Source organism: Lepisosteus platostomus, chromosome 22 (genome assembly GCF_059453375.1).
Source record: "Lepisosteus platostomus isolate fLepPlt1 chromosome 22, fLepPlt1.hap1, whole genome shotgun sequence".
NCBI classification, from domain to species: Eukaryota; Metazoa; Chordata; class Actinopteri; order Semionotiformes; family Lepisosteidae; genus Lepisosteus; species Lepisosteus platostomus.
The window spans coordinates 2,526,359-2,544,289 of record NC_142632.1 but is presented as its reverse complement, the minus strand read 5'-3'; the positions used below and the strand labels follow the sequence as shown (position 1 = coordinate 2,544,289).

General features: G+C 47.6%; 9 non-coding genes and 1 pseudogene across 9 annotated transcripts; 4 read left to right on the top strand and 6 right to left on the bottom strand.

Moving 5' to 3' along the window:
- The first annotated feature begins 1,301 nt into the window (after positions 1-1,301).
- LOC148643103 (U1 spliceosomal RNA) lies at positions 1,302-1,465 on the top strand. Its single transcript, XR_015929256.1, has one exon. It is a non-coding gene; the product is annotated as a U1 spliceosomal RNA (small nuclear RNA).
- A 636-nt stretch (positions 1,466-2,101) lies between these two features.
- Positions 2,102-2,224, bottom strand: LOC148643102 (5S ribosomal RNA; annotated as a pseudogene).
- A 1,775-nt stretch (positions 2,225-3,999) lies between these two features.
- On the top strand, positions 4,000-4,163 carry LOC148643101 (U1 spliceosomal RNA). Its single transcript, XR_015929176.1, has one exon. It is a non-coding gene; the product is annotated as a U1 spliceosomal RNA (small nuclear RNA).
- Positions 4,164-4,799: 636 nt separating this feature from the next.
- LOC148643100 (5S ribosomal RNA) lies at positions 4,800-4,918 on the bottom strand. Its single transcript, XR_015929210.1, has one exon. It is a non-coding gene; the product is annotated as a 5S ribosomal RNA (ribosomal RNA).
- Positions 4,919-6,211: 1,293 nt separating this feature from the next.
- Positions 6,212-6,353, top strand: LOC148643099 (U4 spliceosomal RNA). The gene has a single exon (XR_015929429.1). It is a non-coding gene; the product is annotated as a U4 spliceosomal RNA (small nuclear RNA).
- A 4,814-nt stretch (positions 6,354-11,167) lies between these two features.
- trnai-aau (transfer RNA isoleucine (anticodon AAU)) lies at positions 11,168-11,241 on the bottom strand. The gene has a single exon. It is a non-coding gene; the product is annotated as a tRNA-Ile (tRNA).
- Positions 11,242-11,794: 553 nt separating this feature from the next.
- trnag-gcc (transfer RNA glycine (anticodon GCC)) lies at positions 11,795-11,865 on the bottom strand. Its single transcript has one exon. It is a non-coding gene; the product is annotated as a tRNA-Gly (tRNA).
- A 1,695-nt stretch (positions 11,866-13,560) lies between these two features.
- trnas-uga (transfer RNA serine (anticodon UGA)) lies at positions 13,561-13,642 on the bottom strand. The gene has a single exon. It is a non-coding gene; the product is annotated as a tRNA-Ser (tRNA).
- Positions 13,643-14,982: 1,340 nt separating this feature from the next.
- On the bottom strand, positions 14,983-15,064 carry trnas-gcu (transfer RNA serine (anticodon GCU)). Its single transcript has one exon. It is a non-coding gene; the product is annotated as a tRNA-Ser (tRNA).
- Positions 15,065-16,688: 1,624 nt separating this feature from the next.
- Positions 16,689-16,761, top strand: trnar-acg (transfer RNA arginine (anticodon ACG)). Its single transcript has one exon. It is a non-coding gene; the product is annotated as a tRNA-Arg (tRNA).
- Positions 16,762-17,931: the final 1,170 nt, after the last annotated feature.

Here is a 17,931-nt window from a genome sequence, read left to right as displayed (position 1 = left end):
AGGGGGGCCTCGTCATTGATTGCTACAGGTGAGACGGGGATTAGGAGGAGACCCCGACTGATGGGTAAAGGGGAGCACTAACACCAGAGGGACACCCCCGGCGTCTCTTTTTGAGAGACGCCCTGGGGTTTCCTAATGGCCAAGGAGGGTCGGGACCTCGGTTTGACGCCTCCCCCGAAGGACGGCGCCTGTTTGTGCAGCAGAGTGTCGCCATCAGGAGGCTGGGGCGTAAGAGAGCCACACAGCCCGCAGGGTGAGCGCTCCCTACTGGTCCCAGTCACACCTCTTGCAGGAGCAGCAGCAACCGGAGCTTTTCCGGGGTGGAATCTCCCATCCGGGTGCCGGCCAGGCTCACACCTGCTGGGCTGCCCCGGGGGTGAGCCCAGTCGAGAGTCGCAGGGCCAGATCTAGTCACCGGGGAGAAACGATACAAGTGAAGGATTGCTCGGCTCTCGGCACTTGAAAAGACCGACAAATGTCTCGTTCCCGCCGGAGCTGAATGTACCCGCATGTGTGGTGTCGTCTTCTTCCCCCGCCCCGCTGTGTTTGCTGTATTGTCTCTGAAGCCGGCCCCCCCGAGACGAGACGGGCTGTTCCTGTGCCCCAATTAACACTTTACAGGTGCCATTCCCCGGCATTGTGGCCATTGTCGGTGCTCACACGCGATAAGATAAGGCGGAGAAGAGCGGGGCATGCCCAGCGGCAGACATTCAAGGAGGGGGCAGTGCGAGGTGAGGTGAGGTGCGACACGCCGGAGCCCCGACGCAGCTAATGCGGAGCACTTGTTGGACTGGCATCGAAAGGACGTGTGCGCACGGAGCGAGCCTTCCCTGCGGCGGAGCGCGGGAACTTTCTCCCCCCCTCCCGCTGCAGGAGTTGTGTGCGCTGCAGCGGTGCCGAGAGAAAAGCACAGAAGGCAGCAGGCTCTGGAGAGCAGGTAAGAGACGGAGCCTTGTGGGCAGGCGAGCAGTCCCGTTTTTTGGAAATTGCTGAAAAGGTTTGTTCGGTGTGTGGCAGGCGCACGTCGCGAGCTTGCGTGGCGATCTGCAGGTCTGGAGTTATGCAAATGAGGCCGAATTGCATCCCGGGACATGCTGCGAATGCGCAACGGCGACTGCAGATGTGCAGGAAACGGCGCGCTCGTTTTCTCGTTTTGCCCACACTTTTGAGTGTTAGTGTGGCGTGTGAGTGTGTGAAAGAGTGGGCCCAGCAGGAGGCGGTGGCGTGCGGGGCGAGGAGGTGGCCTAGGCTGCGCGATTTGTGCTGTGGGTGCGGGCCGCTTGCAGGGGCCTGTTTAACTCATACTTACCTGGCAGGGGAGATACCTTGATCAAGAAGGAGGTTCACCCAGGGCAAGGCTTGGCCATTGCACTCCGGCTGTGCTGACCCCTGCGAATTCCCCAAATGTGGGAATCTCGACTGCATAATTTCTGGTAGTGGGGGACTGCGTTCGCGCTCTCCCCTGATGTGCTTGGTCCAAAATCAGATACGGGAGGGTTAGGACACCACGAGCTGCGTGGCTGCGTAAGGATCCCGGTTCGACAGGAGTGGACGCCGCTGCTGGTTCTCGCTGGCTTTTAGTTAGGGGTCCGGAGAAGCATCTCAAGCTAGTTCCACTACTCCTTCCGGACGTTCATTCCCTTTTCAAAGTCAGTCGTTTTGCTGTAGTCTGCGTTCTTTAGGCTGATTATCGAGGTTAGCCTTTATTTGGTCATGGGGGGCCTCGGTACTGTATGCTGAGTCTAAAGACAGTTTCACCCGTTTTCTGATTGCTCGGTTCTGTACCAGTGCAGACATGTCAAACAGTGAATGGCTGTACCTCTATTGTATCCGTGCTCAATGAATGAAATCGGTAACAAATGAATATATGTCTAGTTATACGAAAAACGAGTGGTTTATCGACTCATCTTCATTTGCAGATTTAGAGGCAGCTTCGATATTCGTTTTACAGACGGGTTTTTTTTTTTGAATATGGGTCACACACATGCCACAGCAACAAAACATCTCTAGAGATGAGGCTATAGATCACCTTTCCATCCTGCAGGTTTTCCTCCCAAAGCCTACGGCACCAACGGCGACCCCTGCTGGCCGGGAGAGCAAAAGCTTACAGCACCTGGTATTCCCAGGCAGTCTCCTATCCATCCAAGTACTAACCAGGCCCGACGCTGCTTAGCTTCCGAGATCAGACGAGATCGGGCGTGTTCAGGGTGGTGTGGCCGTAAGCGAAAGCCCTGGCGCCTGACTCGCTACTTGAAGCTGTGTGTGGCGGGGGTTCCGTGCCCCCCGAGCGGGACTGAAGGATCGTTCGAGTGCAACTCTTTGGAAAGGAGCTGCTTTCCAAATCGCATTGCGTGCCTGGATGTTGGCGAATGCGCTCCCTTGTGTTGGCTCGTCCCGCACTGGAGGAGGACAAACAATCTGCACGGAGGAGCACCAGGCAAGTCTTCACCAGACAAAAACCTCCAGTGCACAGCACTCTGGAAACATTTCGGGGCTTTCGCGTGTTTATTTCAGCACGTAAAGCGCACCGGTCCAACACGTCGGCCGGGCGCGCGGCGCCTCCGCCTTCTTTTGGCCTTGCGGCGTCAGAGCAAGAGGCTCCTTCTCGCTGCCCTTCCGCTGTGTTGCAAGACCCGGAGCGCGCACTTTGTGGGGGGCGGGGGACCGCGTTCGCGCTCTGCCCCCGGTCTCTTGCGCGAGTACTAAATCTCACGGACAGGGGGGCCTCGTCGTTGATTGTTACAGGTGAGACGGGGATTAGGAGGAGACCCTGACTGATGGGTAAAGGGGAGCACTAACACCAGAGGGACACCCCCGGCGTCTCTTTTTGAGAGACGCCCTGGGGTTTCCTAATGGCCAAGGAGGGTCGGGACCTCGGTTTGACCTCTGTTTGTGCAGCAGAGTGTCGCCATCAGGAGGCTGGGGCGTAAGAGAGCCACACAGCCCGCAGGGTGAGCGCTCCCTACTGGTCCCAGTCACACCTCTTGCAGGAGCAGCAGCAACCGGAGCTTTTCCGGGGTGGAATCTCCCATCCGGGTGCCGGCCAGGCTCACACCTGCTGGGCTGCCCCGGGGGTGAGCCCAGTCGAGAGTCGCAGGGCCAGATCTAGTCACCGGGGAGAAATGATACAAGTGAAGGATTGCTCGGCTCTCGGCACTTGAAAAGACCGACAAATGTCTCGTTCCCGCCGGAGCTGAATGTACCCGCATGTGTGGTGTCGTCTTCTTCCCCCGCCCCGCTGTGTTTGCTGTATTGTCTCTGAAGCCGGCCCCCCCGAGACGAGACGGGCTGTTCCTGTGCCCCAATTAACACTTTACAGGTGCCATTCCCCGGCATTGTGGCCATTGTCGGTGCTCACACGCGATAAGATAAGGCGGAGGAGAGCGGGGCATGCCCAGCGGCAGACATTCAAGGAAGGGGCAGGGCGAGGTGAGGTGAGGTGCGACACGCCGGAGCCCCGACGCAGCTAATGCGGAGCACTTGTTGGACTGGCATCGAAAGGACGTGTGCGCACGGAGCGAGCCTTCCCTGCGGCGGAGCGCGGGAACTTTCTCCCCCCCTCCCGCTGCAGGAGTTGTGTGCGCTGCAGCGGTGCCGAGAGAAAAGCACAGAAGGCAGCAGGCTCTGGAGAGCAGGTAAGAGACGGAGCCTTGTGGGCAGGCGAGCAGGCCCGTTTTTTGGAAATTGCTGAAAAGGTTTGTTCGGTGTGTGGCAGGCGCACGTCGCGAGCTTGCGTGGCGATCTGCCGGTCTGGAGTTATGCAAATGAGGCCGAATTGCATCCCGGGACATGCTGCGAATGCGCAACGGCGACTGCAGATGTGTAGGAAACGGCACGCTCGTTTTCTCGTTTTGCCCACACTTTTGAGTGTCAGTGTGGCGTTTGAGTGTGTGAAAGAGTGGGCCCAGCAGGAGGCGGTGGCGTGCGGGGCGAGGAGGTGGCCTAGGCTGCGCGATTTGTGCTGTGGGTGCGGGCCGCTTGCAGGGGCCTGTTTAACTCATACTTACCTGGCAGGGGAGATACCTTGATCAAGAAGGAGGTTCACCCAGGGCGAGGCTCGGCCATTGCACTCCGGCTGTGCTGACCCCTGCGAATTCCCCAAATGTGGGAATCTCGACTGCATAATTTCTGGTAGTGGGGGACTGCGTTCGCGCTCTCCCCTGATGTGCTTGGTCCAAAATCAGATACGGGAGGGTTAGGACACCACGAGCTGCGTGGCTGCGGAAGGATCCCGGTTCGACAGGAGTGGACGCCGCTGCTGGTTCTCGCTGGCTTTTAGTTAGGGGTCCGGAGAAGCATCTCAAGCTAGTTCCACTACTCCTTCCGGACGTTCATTCCCTTTTCAAAGTCAGTCGTTTTGCTGTAGTCTGCGTTCTTTAGGCTGATTATCGAGGTTAGCCTTTATTTGGTCATGGGGGGCCTCGGTACTGTATGCTGAGTCTAAAGACAGTTTCACCCGTTTTCTGATTGCTCGGTTCTGTACCAGTGCAGACATGTCAAACAGTGAATGGCTGTACCTCTATTGTATCCGTGCTCAATGAATGAAATCGGTAACAAATGAATATATGTCTAGTTATACGAAAAACGAGTGGTTTATCGACTCATCTTCATTTGCAGATTTAGAGGCAGCTTCGATATTCGTTTTACAGACGGGTTTTTTTTTTTGAATATGGGTCACACACATGCCACAGCAACAAAACATCTCTAGAGATGAGGCTATAGATCACCTTTCCATCCTGCAGGTTTTCCTCCCAAAGCCTACGGCACCAACGGCGACCCCTGCTGGCTGGGAGAGCAAAAGCTTACAGCACCTGGTATTCCCAGGCAGTCTCCCATCCAAGTACTAACCAGGCCCGATGCTGCTTAGCTTCCGAGATCAGATGAGATCGGGCGTGTTCAGGGTGGTGTGGCCGTAAGCGAAAGCCCCGGCGCCTGACTCGCTACTTGAAGCTGTGTGTGGCGGGGGTTCCGTGCCCCCCGAGCGGGACTGAAGGATCGTTCGTGTGCAACTCTTTGGAAAGGAGCTGCTTTCCAAATCGCATTGCGTGCCTGGATGTTGGCGAATGCGCTCCCTTGTGTTGGCTCGTCCCGCACTGGAGGAGGACAAAGAATCTGCACGGAGGAGCACCAGGCAAGTCTTCAGTGCACAGCACTCTGGAAACATTTCGGGGCTGTCGCGTGTTTATTTCAGCACGTAAAGCGCACCGGTCCAACACTTCGGCCGGGCGCGCGGCGCCTCCGCCCTCTTGCTGCCCCTGCAGCTGCTTCACTTTTCCCTTTAGTTGCCATCGATTTTTTTGTAGTGCTATACATATACGATTGAGGTATCTTAGAGTTCTCCTTCGTAGACCCAGCACTCTCTTTTCTTTTCCCAGTGTTACTCATATCGGACTTTTTAAACCTAAAAAAAAATCGTTTTTTTTTCTTTCAATTATAACTGAAGTTTAAACAACTAGTGTTAAGTCCTTATTTTTCTGTAGTCAAAAAAAGCAAAAATTAACATTCAGGTCATGAAAAACTCAAAAAAACTCCCCAACCACTAAACTTTACCTCCCACCTGAGCGCCATCTTGAACGCCCCTACCACCAGAGAATGCTCACGATTTCGGAAGCTGTCTCCGGGACGTGCTGATTCCACACATCCTGAATAAATCATGATATTGTTGGTTGCTGTAGCTAGACGTTCAAATGAGTTTCATGGCCAGATGGACTGTTTCCTCCAGCGGTATAATATTGCAGTGAGACAGCACGATGCCTGCAAGACTATGTCACGCTAAACGCCACAGATTGTGTTTGTCCGTTCGTGTCAGTCGTCCCGCAGCCACGGGAAGTGGGACACAAACATGCTGCAATGCTTTCAAGACGTTAGGATTTGTTTGTGCAACATCCAAGAGGAGTACTTGTGGCTTGAATGTGAACTGTACGTGCCCGCCCCCTTTTCCTCTGTAGTGCATGAGTTCCTCCCGGCATGCCCTTCGTCATTGTTCTGTCATCTTGTATTTAAAGGGTTGTATTTCTGCTGCTGAAAATAAGCAACGGTTTTCTCACAACGCCCTTTGTTCCCAACGGAGCCCTTGTCTGTCATGAAATTCTTCAAAACCTCAAGCTAGAAGAAGAAGAAGACGACAAATATGAAGCGTTATAGCAACGACATGCCATGAGACGATCGATAACGATTTCCATAGGATCCCCGCGGTTGCCTGGCAACCGTCAGCTTTGCGCAGTGGCAGTATCGTAGCCTGTGAGGTTTAGCCGAGGCGTGATTATTGCTAGTTGAAAACTTTTCCCAATACCCCGCTTCCGCCGGTTTGCAATACAATCGGCGAAAGCAATTTTTGACAGTCTCGTCAGAGACTGAGCAAGGTGTTTAAAGACAGATTTGGTCACGGTGATATCATGGTAGAAAGAAACGAACTTGTTACGTGTCAACAGAAACGCTCTTTAGCTCTTTCAGCTTTATGCAGAGAACAGCGTCTGTCGAGATTACTTTTGTGTCCGCGCGAAACGCCGTGTGCTTGTCAGTATGATTTCATATTGCTCGTAGCGGCGCCTGGCTTTTGTCTGTCAAACGTTAGGTTGCGCTTCTTCATGCTGCATCGTCGGCATGAGTGGAGCATTTTAAACGTCTGTACTTACTGCGCCCCATAAGAAATCGTTTGTCCCCATTCAAAAGAGATTGTGCGATGTCCTGCAGCGTTCGCAAAGCAAACCTTTGACAGTTTGAAAAGAGGAATTTATTCTGCTTCCTCTGCGTGCAGTAGTTACAAAGTTGAACGTCTTTACACGATCTGCTGCAGTTTTCAGTGGGTGGGCTTTGTCAAATGGTTTGGAAAAACGCACTGTGTTTCTGCTCGGGAAACATCATGAGCAGTGTCCTGCATGTTTTCTGTGTATAGCTGTCTTTTAACGCATACAGAATTCATTCGAAATCATTGATTTCTCCAATTAACAAGGGTCTCTTTTTGAACCTGCCAGAAGCATTCTTTCAATGTAACAGATTTACTCCGGGGAAGGGCAGCATGACATTGAGAGTAGCTCAAGCTTTCAGCACCTTTATCTGACTGCATGTATGCAGACACTGCTCAGAATCCCCTGTAAGATTCTCCTTCAATTCCGTTTTGCAGTGCTTTAGCTCTTTCAAAAGGCTTCGCTTTGCTAGTCACAATCCAAGGCTCATGACAGCATTTGAAAACATTCGTAACTGCGTTGGCCGGGAATCGAACCTGGGTTAACTGCTTTGAAGGCAGCTATGCGCAACACTGGCTCGCTCCAGAATAAATCTCACGTCGAGGGCACATTTTTTTCCATTTTACCGTGAGTCGGGCTCAGCTGCACAGAGGAGAGAGCAGAGCAATGAGGTCACGGGGACAGGGGAGTCACACGCTGGCGGTTTGAATACGCGGAAGATCACTGAGGGATCCACAGTATATGGACCCTCCGTGCGCCATCAGTCCGCACTCCGGACTCTGAATCCTGCCATCCGAGTTAAGATCTCGGCGGAACCTGAGGCGCAGTTCCTTCTTAAAACGTAATCTGGTGAGCATTTCTAGAATCGTACTTGTATAGATGCAGCCTTTAATGTGTTGCTAGGTTAAAATTGATGACTTCTTGTATTTCTGTAGGCAACTGCCCTCTTGATTTCGGATTTAATTTCTTTATTACAGGGGCGCTTTTATGAAGACAGAGTCATGTTCAGGTACTTTGCTTGATGGAGGAAGCTCATTTCGGACTCTGTGATCTGCTCACCTGGAAAGGTCTGCTATACTACTACAAGAGAGAAGTAGAGTCTGGAAGAAGGGACAATTTTATGATGCTTTGGAAGATAATGTTTTTTTTTTCTTATACTGAAAATGAAAGGTAGTTGTTTCTATATGGACTCAGTCTTTGGAATTTGTATATATATATTTCAGTGATCCCTCAGCCATTCCTTCTGTATTGTAATTCAATTTCTCTTTTAAAATTCCTTCCCCACTTCTAGGACCTGCAGTTGCTGAACTCCACAATGGCTTCTATTGGAAAGTCTGTGACTGAGACCAAGTGTTCACTTTTTTATGAAACCATTATTTATTTAGGAGCAATGAGCAATTCTTATATAAATGCAATAAAATCATTATGCTCAAACTATGAGAGAGAAAATTAAGGATAATTTAAGAAATCAGTCTTAGCTTGTTTCTATACACAGATGGTATTATTTATTTTCAAAGGAAACCCGCGAGGATTCCCCTGGTGTGCAAGATGTGCCTGAATACTCTTGATCAGCTTCCTGCTCACTTGAAGAGGGCGTGTATGAAGCACGCCACGGCAGAAAACATCAGGATGGCCTCTCAACAGGCGAGGGAGGACATGATGAATCACCTGAAGAACGGGGTCATCGTGGATTACCACAGAATAGAGATCGTGTCTGGTGAGGCAAACAGGATAGTGGTTGTAAGACTGCTAGAGTCCTTGGGCCTTTTTGTACATGGGAAGCCTGAAGACACATTGGCAAGGTGAGATATTTTTAATCTGTAAGGCTTCTGTAGTTTCTTTTTGAAATCATTGTTACAACATATTATGTAAAAGCATGTTGAAAAGAATCTACCTGCATTCCAGCGGCCCTGAGCAAGAAGCCGCAGTCCAGGAGGAAGAGATGCCAGAGGCTGCTCTAGAAACTGAAACAGAAGCGGATAAGGAAGGGGAAGATGTGAGCTCTGAAGAACTCTATCAGCAGTAAGACTTTTTATTTTTCAGATGTATCTATTTTTTACTAAAATTCTAATTTGTCTTATAGGTATAAAATGTTTAAACCGGTGTTTTATATCCTTACAGGCCCTGAGTAGTTAAAAAGTATCAGCAGGCCGGAAGAGAGTGGCCCAAGCTGGACTCTATAGAAAGCACTCCCTGGATGCTCCTCTCCTGATTGGATTCAAACAGTACCTTACCAAGGATCTGGGAGTGGCAAATTATTCTCAGGAGGTATTTATTTTTTAAAGGCATTTAAAATTAAGCAATGGTATCTTCATTGTAAATGTTTTTATTTCTTAGCTTAAAATTCACCCATGTGAAATGATGTCAGCCATAAACATCATGACTCTATATTTCCTACCTGAATCTATTCTACTTAAATTATTACATTATACACAATTTGAGTTCATTTTAAAAAGTAAAAGGTAATGAAAGGAATGCATTTTCATAAGAAAGATAATACCGATATGCATGTGATAATCTTCCTTATATCATGTAGTGCATCATTTGGACACTTTGTGGGCTTCAAATACAAAGAAAATCATGTTCTATGGTACAAGATAAATACAAAACTTAAGCTTTTATTTTAATTAGATTTCTTTATAAAGCATAAGCAATCATTTATTACATCGCTTCTTGAATTAAATCTTTTGACAAGAGGTAAGACTTCTGTTACATTTAAACCCATGTTTAGCTGTGTTTTTTAGATTTAACTGAACCAATTTCTGTGTGTGATAATGTCCTTGAATTCTGACAACATCACACTAAATTACATGATATAAAACAGCTAATGTTTCTAGAGATAAAGTTTCTGAGATGCTTCTAATTACTTTTTATTACCAGGGACAGTTTAATTCACCTTGTACAGTACTGTAAGACCAAGATGCTTTTTTTAAAAGTTATTTAACATTTTATAGAACTTTGTCTACTATGGCAACATGATGTGCTTGGTGAAACTTGGAAAAATACTGCTTGGCCACTTATCTTAAGATAAAGATAGGATAAAGGTTTATCTTTTGCACCTACCTGACCCCCAGGGAAGGCCAATGCTTTCTAAGTTGATGGTTCCCTACAGTAGACTGTACTTTAATGTCAAAGGTAATGTATATTGACCCAAATCAGTTTTGGAATCCAATCTACTGACGAGATGGAGCACATCCTTTTTTCAGGATTTTAGCATCATACGTTTGGTATATTTAGTCCCTAATGCTGAAAGAAATGATCATAGAACATTTGGACACTTTGTGGGCTTGAAATACAAAGCAAATCATGTTCTATGGTACAAGATAAATACAAAACGTAAGCTTTTATTTTAATTAGATTTGTTTATAAAGCATAAGCAATCATTTATTACATTAATATATGTGAAAATAACATTTTAGCATCATACGTTTAGTATATTTAGTCCCTAATGCTGAAAGAAATGATCATAGAACATGACATCTAACCTTACCTGCGGTGTTTTTAATCCCTATTGCTCAATGCACGGTGAAAGCATTCCATACATGTGTCTGACAATGAGGAATGGGCCCCTGAGACAGTCATTTGCCTGTTTCACAAATGATCGTATTTTACTAGAGATTCTGTTTGGGATTCAGATGTGCATTCGGACAGCAATCCCTTTCAAGAAATGATACGTTCTGGATGAGGTCAAAGGTGCTGGAACACTGTATCTAGGATGTGTTTGCAGAGACTGTGTGTCTCCTGCTTCAACGCAGTGATAAACAGATGTGCTCCTTTAATTTATTGGTACATGCCCTGGGCAGTAAGCAGTCTGAGGATTTATTTCCAGATGGCATAGAGCAGTGAAGCAGTGAAGTAGTGCAAAACACTGGATCATTATATTATTAGAATCTATTCTACTTAAATTATTACATTATACTCAATTTGAGTTCATTTTAAAAAGTAAAAGGTAATGAAAGGAATGCATTTTCATAAGAAAGATAATACCGATATGCATGTGATAATCTTCCTTATATCATGTAGTGCGTCATTTGGACACTTTGTGGGCTTGAAATACAAAGAAAATCTTGTTCTATGGTACAAGATAAATACAAAACTTAAGCTTTTATTTTAATTAGATTTGTTTATAAAGCATAAGCAATCATTTATTACATTAATATATGTGAAAATAACATTTTAGCATCATATGTTTAGTATATTTAGTCCCTAATGCCAAAAGAAATGATCATTTGTTTAACATGCACAGGTCTGTCTCAAAGGATGCAGTACTCCTGAAGGGTCTCAAACCCTACATTTTGGATGCCTAGCTGTATCCCTCACATGTGGCACCCCAGAATGACTTCTAACCTTACCTGTGGTGTATTCAGTCCCTATTGCTCAATGCACGGTGTACATACTGCATACATGTGTCTTGAGAATGAGGAATGGGCCCCTGAGACAGTCATTTGCCTGTTTCACAAACAGGGACCTGGACCTAGACCTGGCCCGTACGGGGCTCAAACCCGCGACCTTGGCGTTATTAGCACCACACTCTAACCAACTGAGCTAACCGGCCTCACGACAGTGCTCCTCTCTGTGTTGCAAAAAATCAAACTCAGGGAATTTTGTCCTCCTTTGAATAGAAAGCTGTGTAATTCAGTGTACGGGCTTTCTCGTGCAGTTTCATGGTTCTTGTAACCCAAATCCTACACTGGCCTGAAGTGCCCCCCCATTTCACAGCATTTTTCAGCTGATTTAAAATGTACCTAAAGGAGAAGCATTATTGAAGACCATCAATTACCAAGAGCTTTTGTCAAAGGTTTTGGTGGTCATTTTGAATGACCACAGAGCGCTGTGACCTCGGTTTTACATCTCATCCAAAAGACAGCGCCCTTTTACAACACAGCATCTCCGTCACTATATTGGGGCATTGGGACCCGCACAGACCTCAGGGTGAGCGCCCCCCCGCCGGCACCATTAACACCGCTTCCAGCTGGAAGCTTTGTTTTTCCCTGTAGCTCATCCTCATCCAGGTACTGACCTGGCTCACACCTGCTTAGCTTCAGTGGGTTTTCAGTTGCGAGTTGCAAGGGGATGCAAGTGATGGAGCCGCTCGCTGCAAAAGCCACTGCATTGGCCGGGAATCGAACCCGAGCCTCCCGCGTGGCAGGTGAGAATTCTACCACTGAACCACCAATGCTCAGTGCCTGGGCCTTCAAAAAAGACGCTTTTTTGGTGCTCTGTGCAAAACGCGTCGACATCTGCTTCCAGCTGCAAAATGCCATTTGCGGACGCTGAAGAACTTATTTCCAAGGCAGCGGGTACAAGCGATTGGGCGTTTTAAAACCACCAGGAACAGCAAAGAGGCGCGCTTCTTTGCTTGTGCCGAAACACACCGACTGAAAGCGGACAACGTAGTCGGCAGGATTGGAACCTGTGCGGGGAGACCCCAATGGATTTCTAGTCCATCGCCTTAACCACTCAGCCACGACTACAGCAAGCCCCACTGCCGCTGCGTTCTTGCTACAATCTTACCTGGATCGCGAGGCGCCGGCGGAAGCCTATTTCAAAGTCGTTCTCCGTTTCAAAAAAACATTTCCAAAATACAAGCCTTGCAGACAGACACGCCTCAGAGGACTTAAGGGTGGCTTCATGTCGGAATGATAAAGTCTCCCCGTCCGGACATGAAAATGCCACTTTGTTACACACAAAAAAAGAATCAACAACAGAGAAATGCCCACAAGCATTTGAAAAGCCGCACCACGTCGCACCTGAAATAGCTCTTACATTAGTGGTAGACACAGGAATCGCCTTTTTATTTACGCTCTTACCAACGCGATGGAAAGCAAAACAAAGCAAAGCAGAGCAAAACAAAACGAACAAACGAAAACCCTCACGTCCTGCACTTGCATATAACACCGTTACGTGCCCAAGCGGTATTGTACGTCATCCTAGCACTGCACCCCGGGTCGTACGGTATATGGGAACGAGCACACGCCACGAATCGTCTCGAATCACTCCCTACAGCTGTAAGGCGCCTTGAAGCGTGCACCCCCAACATTCTTCTTTGCACATCTGTGAAAGGTAAACTCTTGAGCAAACTCTGAACCAGCTCTAAGGAAACTAATCCGATTAGACGTTACTTTGACTCATCTTCTTACGCTCAGTGCCTGATTGCTCAAACTCCAGCTAGGGTTAGGGTTAGCATTCCCACGCTACTTAGACACTTTGTTTACGCTCAGTGCTGGATTTTGGGAACTTCAGGATGAGTGGGAATTTTCTCCTATCTGTCCATTCTGTTTTGTTTTGGAGACTCTTGGCTGCCTATGTTGTTCAGTGCACCGTGAAGGAAACATTTTCCAAAACTGTGTCAGCTCAAAAGTTGTAAGAAAACCTCTCCAGGTGCTTTAACTCTCTTCATTTTTGTCATTTAATGTGACACTCGATGTATAACTGGAGCCTCACATATGCAAATGGTGAGGCTCCAGTTCGACACCCAGTTCCACACCACTTTACAGTATATGACAAAAGCATGGCAGACTGTGCCGGACCAGCTGGTAACTTCCGCTTATTTTGACCATATTAAACATTGGAAATCTTCCCACTTGCATTTGTGACACTTGATTTTGGCTCCACCTAAGACACTCTTAAATCTTCAAACACTTTTCTCTTCTCCCGCAACACACTTGTCTGTCGGCACTATGTGGCAGCGTTGCATGACAACCCATCTCACCACGGAAAGGAACCTAACAGCTTTGGTAAGAGAGTAGAATTACCTGAAGAACTGCTTTCCATGGAAGCAGGACCAAGCGATGTAGCATTTTTATAGTACCAGGAAAGGAGAAGCGGCACTTCGCCTTTGCCGCACAGGCACAAGGTGACGTGCAGCAGACGCCGTAGTCGGCAGGATTTGAACCTGAGCGGGGAGTCCCCAATGGATTTCAAATCCATCGCCTTAACTACTCGGCCACGACTACAGCGAGCTCGCCGCCGCCGCATTCCTCCTATAATCTAACACGGAGTGCGAGGTGGCTGCGGAAACCTTTTTAAAGTCGCTCTCTGTTAAAAAAACCTTTCACAAGATACATGCCGGCAGACAGACACGCCTCAGAGGGTTTAAGGCTGGCTTCACGTTCAAATGATAAAGTCTCCCCGTCCGGATGTCAAAATGCAACTTTGGCAGACAGAAAAAACATCAACAAACCACAAATGTGGACAAGGATTTTACAAGCTGCACCACACTGCACTTTCAAAAGCATTTACATTCGTGTTAGACGCAGGAATTGTCTTTGTTTTGCGCGCTTACGAACGCCATAGAAGACGAAACAAAACAAAAGCCCTCAGCTCCTGTACTTGATTATAACGCCGTTACGTGTCGAAGCAGGAATTTACGTCATCTTACCACTGCAACATGGGGAATAGAGGGAAATGAACACACGCTACGAATCGTCTCAATCACTCCCTAGAGTCGTAAGGCACATTGAAGGGTGCACCCCCATCATTAATCGTTGGGCCTCTGTAAAAGGAAAGCTGTTGAGCAGTCTTTGAAACAGCTCGGATGAAACACTTGATTGCTTCCATGTGCATCTGGAGCCCACTTCTTATTTTCACTTCACGCCGCCCAAAGCATTTCTAAAACAGGAGATTCGCGTTTGGGAATGCGCCCTGCCCTACAAATAAAACAGGTCTACGGGTCTGAAACCTGCTCCACGGAAAACAGTTCTGTTGCGCTTTTGATCAAAGGGAGATTCTCTGTTCTTACTTTTTGATTACATAACACCCAAAGGGGCTTCTTTGGAGCTGGATTCCAACCAGCATCCTAAAGTTTCTTGGCGGTATCCTTTACAGTCCTCTGTTCGGTCGACAAGGAACAGAAGGGGGCAGCTTTCCTCACACATACAGTGCAATGTACTGTAGTGTTCCCCTTCATTGAATTCGCAGTTCTGCATCAGACCTCTAACTCGTTTCCTTAGCTTGGATTTAAGCCACGAAGCAGGCTTCTACTGTATAAACGTCTAGAGGAATCACAAACTATTTGAGAGGCCATCATCCCAGGGGGAACTGACAAAGTCTATCCCTAAACACCTAGCGCAGTCTCTCGAGAGACTGTCAAAAATCGCTTTCTCCGTTTGTGCTGCAAGTAAGTGAAAACGCGGTCTCAACCCAGAGCCACTTGGCAGCAGCGGCACGTAAATACTGTTACTACCACTGCTCGATACCAACGTTAGCCTACTATACCATGTTCAGCCACCGCTAGAAAATGTAAGGCTCTAGTACTGGAGCAAACAAAAGGAGAGCCAACGTCAAACGTAGAGAGCGACGAGGATGGGATTCAAACCCATGCGTGCAGAGCACAATGGATTAGCAGTCCATCGCCTTAACCACTCGGCCACCTCGTCGATGAAACTGGGCTGTCCAGACATGGGTTGGCGCGCTCCAGATGATCTTTTTCTTTTTTTTCCCTCGTACTCAAGGGTCCTTTTCCTGTTCCACATGCGATTTCAACATTTTCCTTGGGAGATGTCAAGCCAGCAAGCCACTGCTGTGGTTCAGTGGCCATTGTGGAGTTCAGTGGCCCTGTTGTACACAGAAAGCACATTGAGCTCCTTGGACATGAAAAGTTCCAGATAAAAGCCATTTGTCATCCTTTCTCTTGGTGTCGATGTTGCTATTGTATGTAAAGGTGGCAACTTGCTCAGCGAGCAGGCGGAGCACACACCGAATGCAGATGTGTCTGAGTGGTGTGTCCAAGTGGCTGCAAAAGGACAACACTACCGGGGCGCCGTTGCTTAGTTGGTTAAAGCGCTTGTCTCTTAAACAGGAGATCCTGAGTCCGAATCCCAGTGGTGCCTTCTTTGTTCTGTCTTCTCGAACAGAACTGGTCCTTACAGACAACCGCCTACGGCTAGACTTAATTAAATGCAAGTATTCATTTCCTGTCTTTAACGCGACTTGTTTTTCTTAAAATGGATGGAACTTGCAAAACATGAAATACAAACATTGCTAATCAGCGCTAGCGGCTGGCAAAAAAAAAGAAGTCAGCAATGTTTTTTTTCTTTAACCTTAACCCTGCTAATGGAGAAGAGTTAAACGACCGAGTCTATGCAGCTTAAACGGTGCTCATGTCGGGTTCTTAGCTGAAAGGGTGGTAAATCACGCTCACCCCAGTCCTTAATCTTTTAAAAGGATACAATATTGAACCTAGTCGCCACATCACATACATCCTGTTCAACGATAAAAAAGTGACATCTATCCTCGATCCAGAGTAAATCCCACGATGAGGGCATATTTTTTTCCACTTTACCATGAGTCGGGCTCAGCTGCACAGAGGCGAGAGCAGAGCAATGAGGTCACAGGGACAGGGGAGTCACACGCTGGCGGTTTGAACACGCGGAAGATCACTGAGGGATCCACAGTATATGGACCCTCCGTGCGCCATCAGTCCACACTCCGGACTCTGAATCCTGCCATCCGAGTTAAGATCTCGGCGGAACCTGAGGTACAGTTCCTTCTTAAAACGTAATCTGGTGAGCATTTCTAGAATCGTACTTGTATAGATGCAGCCTTTAATGTGTTGCTGGGTTAAAATTGATGACTTCTTGAACTTCAGTAGGCAACTGCCCTCTTGATTTCGGATTTAATTTCTTTATTACAGGGGCGCTTTTATGAAGACAGAGTCATGTTCAGGTACTTTGCTTGATGGAGGAAGCATATTTCGGACTCTGTGATCTGCTCACCTGGAAAGGTCTGCTGTACTACTACAAGAGAGAAGTAGAGTCTGGAAGAATGGACAATTTTATGATGCTTTGGAAGATAATGTTTTTTTTTTCTTTGAAATCGAAATGAATCAGAATATCAGTGCAAAAGACAAAGTCTTGGTTTGGTTTAAAGAGATATGGTTTTAAAACAGACAAAATGTAGAAAACAGGTGTTTCTCACTTTTGGAAAAGAATGGACCGGGGGTAATATTTTACTAGGTGCAGTGCTCATCTCACTGGGTTACAGTCCTGCAGTGTCACACCAGGGCCAGTGGCGCAATGGATAACGCGTCTGACTACGGATCAGGAGATTGCAGGTTCGACTCCTGCCTGGCTCGGGTCGTTTTTAAACACATCGGGCTACTCCCTAAGTAGTCTGTGCTACTTACTGCATTGTAATCGTACCCAGTAAGATATTTCCTTCATGTAAATGAACTGCACCTGACAGCTTTAGAAAAACACCTGGGCTCAGTACGGTGCTGAGAGCTTAGCGTTGCTGTTCTAATTAGCACGCACTGCATCGGCTCTGAGCCCGAACTTTTCAATTATTCCGATCAGTAAGTCAACACGTAGTCCACATGAACGGTAGAAATATTCTCTTGTCTGTCTCTTGTTTGTATAGAACTGAATGTCCCTGACAATGTACTGTTAGTTTTAATTGAAGAACGGCATTTGTGTTCAAATATACCAGACAAGTTTATGTAACTGCTCATGCGACACTCAGTTGTAATTAGTCAAGAAAAAAAAGTCGAACAACAGCTGCGGGTTTGATTCTGAACGTATGAGATTGCAGCGCCTTTTACTTCCATTGACAAATGATAGAGATTCGAAGAGAGATCCTTCAGACCAGCAAGCAAACCCACGGCTTTTTCGGTTTTCTATCTAGGCAACGTTGGTGTCTGCAATAGCATACATGAAAGCGTGATGCAATTTCTGTGGCTACATTTGTTACACGTCATGCACAGTAAGAGTGTTTCTAACACCAAATAAAAAGTCAACAATTAGCGATCACGCCTTCTCCTCAGTTAACCCACTGAAACCCTTGCTGTTAACAGTTCTTTACTGCGTGCTTTACCAGCACCTACATATCGTGTCGGTTCTTTCAGCTTTATTCATTAGGTTTTCAAAGGCATAAGTAGAGCACCAGAGGTGCGAACGCAAAATGTGTGGTTATCTGAAGAATTGCTTCCCATGGCGGCGGGTCCAAGTGATTTCGCGTTGTTATAGTACCAGGAAAGGAGAAGCGGCACTTCACTTCTGCCGCGCAGGCACAAGGCGACGTGCGGCAGACGCCGGAGTCGGCAGGTTTCGAACCTGCGCGGGGAAGCCCCAACGCATTTCGAGCCCATCGCCTTAACCACTCGACCACGACAAAAGCGAGCCCACCACCGCCGCATTCCTCCTATAATCTAACACGGACTGCGATTTGGCTGCGGAAACCTTTTTAAAGTTGCTCTCCGTTAAAAAAAATACCTTTCACAAGATTCGTGCCGGCAGACAGACACGCC